The sequence below is a fragment of the Sinocyclocheilus anshuiensis genome, unplaced genomic scaffold, assembly GCF_001515605.1.
Source record: "Sinocyclocheilus anshuiensis isolate Anshui unplaced genomic scaffold, SAMN03320099.WGS_v1.1 scaffold199, whole genome shotgun sequence".
In the NCBI taxonomy this organism is placed as follows: domain Eukaryota; kingdom Metazoa; phylum Chordata; class Actinopteri; order Cypriniformes; family Cyprinidae; genus Sinocyclocheilus; species Sinocyclocheilus anshuiensis.
Window position 1 is genome coordinate 1,284,455 of NW_015552582.1, and position 6,723 is coordinate 1,291,177.

General features: G+C 34.4%; 1 long non-coding RNA gene across 1 annotated transcript; it reads left to right on the forward strand.

The window, feature by feature from the left end:
• The first annotated feature begins 2,426 nt into the window (after window positions 1-2,426).
• Window positions 2,427-4,521, forward strand: LOC107665344 (uncharacterized). The gene is made up of 3 exons (XR_001631539.1): window positions 2,427-2,704; window positions 3,712-3,895; window positions 4,389-4,521. It is a non-coding gene; the product is annotated as an uncharacterized LOC107665344 (long non-coding RNA).
• Window positions 4,522-6,723: the final 2,202 nt, after the last annotated feature.

Sequence of the window (6,723 nt, forward strand, 5' to 3'; positions counted from 1 at the left end):
ATGGACTCACAGAGATAGATACATTTTCTAAAAATCTCCATTTGTATTCCACGAGAAGTTGTCAAGAGAATTTGACACAGGCATTCTAAAATACATTGTAACTTAACATGGGCATTCTAAAATACATTGTTTATGTGGGAGACATGCAAAATTGCAAGACGCAAATGTAACATTTGTAAACATGTAAACATCAGCTTAGCCCATATTTACATAGAAACACAATTGAAAAGCAGTGCAGTAGAATGCAAAAATGCATTATAAGGACTGACAACCATATTCTGCTCCTGTGTGAACCTGGCCTTTGTTGCCAGTTATGCGCATGCTTTATTATGCTCTGTACTTGGCAAAAGCTTCATGTCTTCATTGCTGATCATTACATGTTTTGATTTTATGCCACCCAGGGTCATTAAAATCGAAATATGCTCTCTGTTTCCTTGGATGACTTCTAAGAATACTGTCAGCATTCATCCAGAATTCTTGTCAGATGCTGAGTATCACATAAAAAGCCGCAAACAGTGAGCACATTCAGACACGTTCCCCCATTATTCTAAAAAAAATAACACCTTGTTTATCTTCTAAAACCACCTTGATTGCTGCAGATAATTCTGTTTGTAGCTTTGAAACACATATTGAGTTGACTAACTTTGCGGTTTTGTGAGTTTTTTCGTGTGTGGTAGTGTTGTGGTATGAAGATGAGATGCGTATTGATTGTTTTGAATGCGAAAGACGTAGAGCGGATGCACTCTGTGATCCCCCATCGTGTTTTTAAGATCAGCTTTTCTCTGATGAGGATCCAACACAGCCACAGGCACACCAAGAGCGGCTCTCTCTCTAAAAGGAACCGTACACCATCACGCTAAGCCAAAGTTTACTCCCCAGACCGCAATTGACTAGATACACATCCTCTCTTCTGCTGTCATCTGTAAGAATGTTCATAATTTTGCACTTTACCGTGCTACTAGATGCAATTATGATGAGATTTTTGGTGAATAGATGTTATAACGCAGCTGTTTTGAGTGCAAGCTACTACACCAGTGAAGTACTATATTTACCTCTACACACTCTCAGAACCACCTTAGGATCAGCAAGAGGTCCATTTTATGAATCTTTAGTGGTGGTGGTGATTGTGCATTAGCCTGAGGCTGATTAAATTTAAGGGATTTGTGAATCTAGAGCTGATTTGGCTGAGAGGGCAGGCTATAGCATGATTAATTACCTTATCCAGAGCTGATTCTTACCCATTGGTGATTAGATAATCAGTCATCTCTGTATCACACTTGACTGCAGAAATGAGAGGATAAGGGAAGTAAGAGGTGTCATAGAATATGAAAATGAGGTGACACGGGGCCATTATGAGCTGTAAAACCAAGAACAGCATTTTACAGACATGAACCAAATGTGATCAGGCCTATCAAAGTTCTTTGAAATTCTCTGAAATGCGTTCAGTATGCTGATTTTCACACACACACACACACACACACACACACACACACACACACACACAAGGGTTTGTATTTTTTATGGCATAATGGCATAATGGTTTTTATTCTGTACAAACTGTATATTCTTTCCCTCTACCCTACCCCTAAACCTACCCCTCACACAAAACATTCTTTTTTGCATTTTTACATTTTAATAAACCAATTTGAAAATAAAATGGTTTAATATGTTTTTAAAGCTATTTTAATTATGAGGACTCAGGAAATGTCCTCATAAAACATGTTTATGTTGTTATACCAGTGTAATACCCATGTCATTATACAAGTTTGCATACTCATAAATCACACACACACACGCACGCACACACACACACACAGTTGTTTTAGCAGTACAAAAACAGTAAGTTATGTTGCTTGATATTGAAAACTGGTATTTGTTATCATTTTATTTTTCCAATTTATTATCATAATCATAAAAACACTGGTTTGTTGCACAAACAGTTTGACTGTTTACTGCACTTTGATAGAAATAGCACATTTGCAAGAAATTGCTTACTTCCATGTTGAAAACTAAGATGGATGGATATACGCAGATATATATTTTACTAATTATATAATTATATTTTAAATGTATATATTAATATACACTGTCAGAAAAAAGGGTACGGTTGGGGTCCGTTTGTGAACACTTAGGGTACAAATGGTGAAGTTGTACCCTTAATGGGTCATAGTTACACCTTAGGGTACTCATATGTACCATTTAGGGGTAAAAAAGGTACAAATATGTTTCCAACTGTCAGAGGGTCCATGTTTGGACCATTTAATCCCCAAACAAAGGTACAATCACTTGTGTGACAAAAGGAGTAAGCCAAAGTGTATGAAACGCAAATGTATTAAAGTAGGCCTGCATTTTTAATTGTAATTCATTTAGAGTTAAACAAATACATGTACTTATCTTTCTTAACAAAAGCACAATGTAGACGAAACTATTTAACGTTTATTTAACATTATATGGGGTACTTTTACTTTGCCTCAAAGTTCAAGTACGCATTTTCGCAGCCAGCCTTCTTTAAATTCGTGTCGTCCAATGGGATTATAGCCCGCGCGGTGCATTTTATGCGCGCAAAGTTGATATTGTGCACGAGCACGACGGTTATTCCATATCATGGCTGTCTCACTTCTGACGCTGTCGACGGAGGATCTTCTTCAAAAATTGAAAGAAGCTGGAATACATGTCACTGAAGACGAAGCACAGAAATTCAGAGGTAAGTTTAGTTTTAAGTACTGTGAAAATCCGTTGGTTCCCTTTGCAGTCATGTTCACTTGACATTGCGTCTGTAGCTAGGCCTACCTGATGCGTGAGGTAAACTCGAAAACACTGACCTGACAAAACCAACGCATTGTTATTAAATTTTGAGCTTATTGTTATTATAACAATTGTTTTTATTATTTAGCCAGAAATTAAAATGTTACTTTTCGCATAACTTATACTCTACCGCGAGACAGTGCTTGAGACGCTGACAAAACAGCGGTAAAACGGCCATAGAAACAGTTCAAACCCATCGCGTTTTGTGTGAATCGGCTTTTATTTTCACTAAAGCTGGGTCTCAATGTGGAACCACAGATTTATAAATTCAGTTTCCCATTATTTTCTTACTGTTACCCGTGTTCACACCGGACGCAAGCGAACGCCTCTCTTGTTTTATTTTAACGCCTCTCCTAGTCAGTCTGAAATTATATAATTTACGAATATCATCCGTGTTGATTTATATCAGTTTTATTTGGTACATATTTATAAAAAAAATATATATAAATATAAAATATAAGACTAAATATAAGTCCAGTAGTGTCCTAATCATTTAGTCCTGTCAGTCATCACGAGCGAACTACTTAAGCAGCAATCAACTGAGGCGATTTAGCTCGGACATCGAGGCGTGCGTCGGCTTTGAGCCCTTCCAAGGACAGCAAGTCAAGTGAAATTTGTTTACCATTATTTATCAAAACTGGTAAAAACTCGTGAAATAAGTTTCTAGTCTTTGAGCTGCTAATTTAAATAATATTGCTTCTAATCATACACTCTCAGAAAAAAGTAAATTTCTCTGTTAGTGTACATATTAGTACCTTTTTCTGAGAGTGTATTTTTCTAAATAGAAGTATTTTTTTTATACTGATTAATGCCCATTAAAAAAATACATTGACTTTATTGTTTAAATAATTGTTAAAATGATTAAAACCTCGAGCTCACACTGATCATTCTTTTTCTTTCTTTCAGAAAATGAGGTGGATGGGGAAACAGTAGAGTGTGGTCTCACGGAGAACATGATCTCACATTTATTTCAAGGCTCCTTTAAAAAACAGGCCAAGTTTAACAAATTTGTACACAAGATGGAGGTGGTAACAATAACACTATAACCAGTGCCAGCAGAATCCTATCAACAAACTTTGACTACAGAAATGTAAGTATAACATTGAGTATTGTGTATTATATTTGTCCTATGTTTAGTGGTTGACCAATATTTATTTTTTTTTATGCCTGATGCCTGATGCCGAGAAAGCAGGGTGGCCCAGCAGCACACACAAAAGAAACTCAGTTTATATGATGTGCTAAATGCTAAACATGTGGAGTTTTTATATTTATAATATATGATGCAGTTAAGTAGGGCTGGAACGACGAATAAAATAAATATTAAAATTTATAAAAAATATTAACAAAATTACAAATTTGAACCAGGGAGTTTCTGAAATTTGGTTGATTTGACATGGAATTACTAATTTGCATAATAACATTTTTTTTTTATGAATTCATTGTGCAGCCTTAAATTGAATATCTCTCTTTGTGATCATAAAAATCATAAAAATGGAAATGGTGAATGACATCATGTGTTTTTGAGGTTTAACATTTATTATTATTATTATGGACATTATGGACTTTTAAATTTGATCCAATAGGCGGTTGCTGTCATTGGTGAGGATGCATCCTCTGTTGAGGGTCATGTGAATGTCCTGCATATCCAGTACAGCAAAGTGCGACCAGATACCTTGGTGGTCAAAGACCGAATGTAGCGAAAGTTTGCGTGGCGAAGAAGGGAGATAAGAGATGGAATGACTGTGGAGGATATACTTAAGAAATACCCTTTCTTAAAAACACTCTCAGAGGTCAGTGATATCACAGATTTTAAATCAGTTCTCAGCTTAAAATAAATGTTGAATATCGATATAAACAAACAGTATGCTAAAATGATCATTCACAGTTATAACTTTTGTAAAAACATTGTAATTTTCTAAACCTTCAGGTGAACAAATAATTGTGCATTCAAGCTTAGAAATATTTGTACAGTGATATTACTAGAGGGAAATGGCAACGAAAGAGGCAACAAAGAATATTAAAATGTCTGATTTGATTTTTAGTTAATGTGAATGATTAACTTTCTCTTTCTGTCAATTTTCAAATGTGTACTGTTGGTAAAAGATTGCTTTGTGATTCTTGATGTTCAAAACTGTTTTAGAAAATGTAGAATGTAGTAGAAAAATGTACTTAAAATGAGATCTAGTGCTGTTTTTAAAAAAGTGTAATTTATTCTTAATGTTTTATTACATGATAAAAAAAAACGGTTAATGAAATGGGATGTACTGATTTTGAAGAAATGTTTAATATAATATTAAGCTTAATCTTGCTGTTTACAATTTTACAAATACAAATAGTTTTAAAAAGTAAAAGTTATAATTAATGAAATGTGTACTGTTGGAAAAAAATTGCTTTTTGATTCTTGCTGTTTACAATTTTGAGTATAAAAAGTTAACTTTTTTTTTTTTCAAAAGTAAAATTGCTGCAATATATGCATTCTGTTATGACATTGTGATAGAGCTTATAACATTCATCCTGTGAAAAATGTGAGAATGTAATGGTTTTGAATGTTTAATAAATGTGATAAACAGCATTCTGGCCTTTTTAATGTGCTGTATGGAGTACAAATTTGCCATCAAAGGGTACAAAAGGCTTGTCACTGGGGCAGTACCCTTAAAAGAATGAATTTGCACCTTTTTTTAAAGGTACATTATGGTACCATAGCACTATAAGGTACAATTTAGTCAGCAGAGGTACATATTTGCCTTTGAAAGGTACATACTGCAAGGGTACAGATATGTACCCATGTGAAAGGGTACAACGGGTGTACCCTTGAGGGTACTGCCCCAGTGACAAGCCATTGTACCCCTGAAGGTACAAATTTTGCACATTTTTTCTGACAGTGTATATATATTTTTATATTAAAATTTACTTTTTAATTCTACACTGGTTAGCTTTACCAGCTTTATCCAGGCCTGGACTATGTGCAGTGTCACTTCCGTTTAGCAGGTGCTGATACTGGACTGCATAAGTGACAGTGCTCCAGGAGAGAAGCGTGATCAAGATAAATAACTGCTACTCGGGAACATTTATTGCATCATTAAACATGGCAAACATATTAGCTTGCATAGAGTGAAGGAGAATCCCTGAGGAGATGGGATGAATCATACGGCCTACAGTGATCATAAAGGGGCATAGAATCTTTCCAATCCCTGTAACATCAAAGACGAGTGAGGAATTCACTTCACGCTATCTGAATAACTAAACAGAGAAGAGTTCTTTGCATATAGGCAGAGACCCGATGAACAGCACTTGTTGAAAATCCCTTGAATTTCCTCAGAACACCTTGAACAGACCTTAGTGCTAAATTATTACTCTAAATTAAGGTAGATTGTGAACAGTAAGACATTTTGTCTCATGGTCACATTGACTCAGTGCTTGTCTGTCGGGCAATTTGGCAAATTTACTTAAATAGGTGTACAAAATCATAATTACATCAATAATTTGATCAAGCATTTCATAGAGTAACCTCCTCAGGCCATATTTTAATGTTATTTGCTGCAAAGTTAATAGAAAAATCTAATAATTATGTTTTATTTATACTTATTGTACTTTTCAATTTAATATGGGTTAAAAATAATATGTATTGAATACTGGTCGTTTGGAGTCACACATTGAATATTGTTCTGGTGTATTTCAATATTAATTTGCAGCAATGTTGCAAGATAAAACCAGTACATGTTCTCTGTTTAACTGCATGTAAAATGTTGAACGAACAGGCATAATTTTACTGCAATAATAATTAATAATATTAAAATAATTATTTTCAGTCTTTTTTGTATTATATGGACACTTCTATAAAATACTACTTGGGTATGTTCAATACACTATACCTCATTTTTTCTTTTGAAATTATTAAATTAGCATAAATAATACATA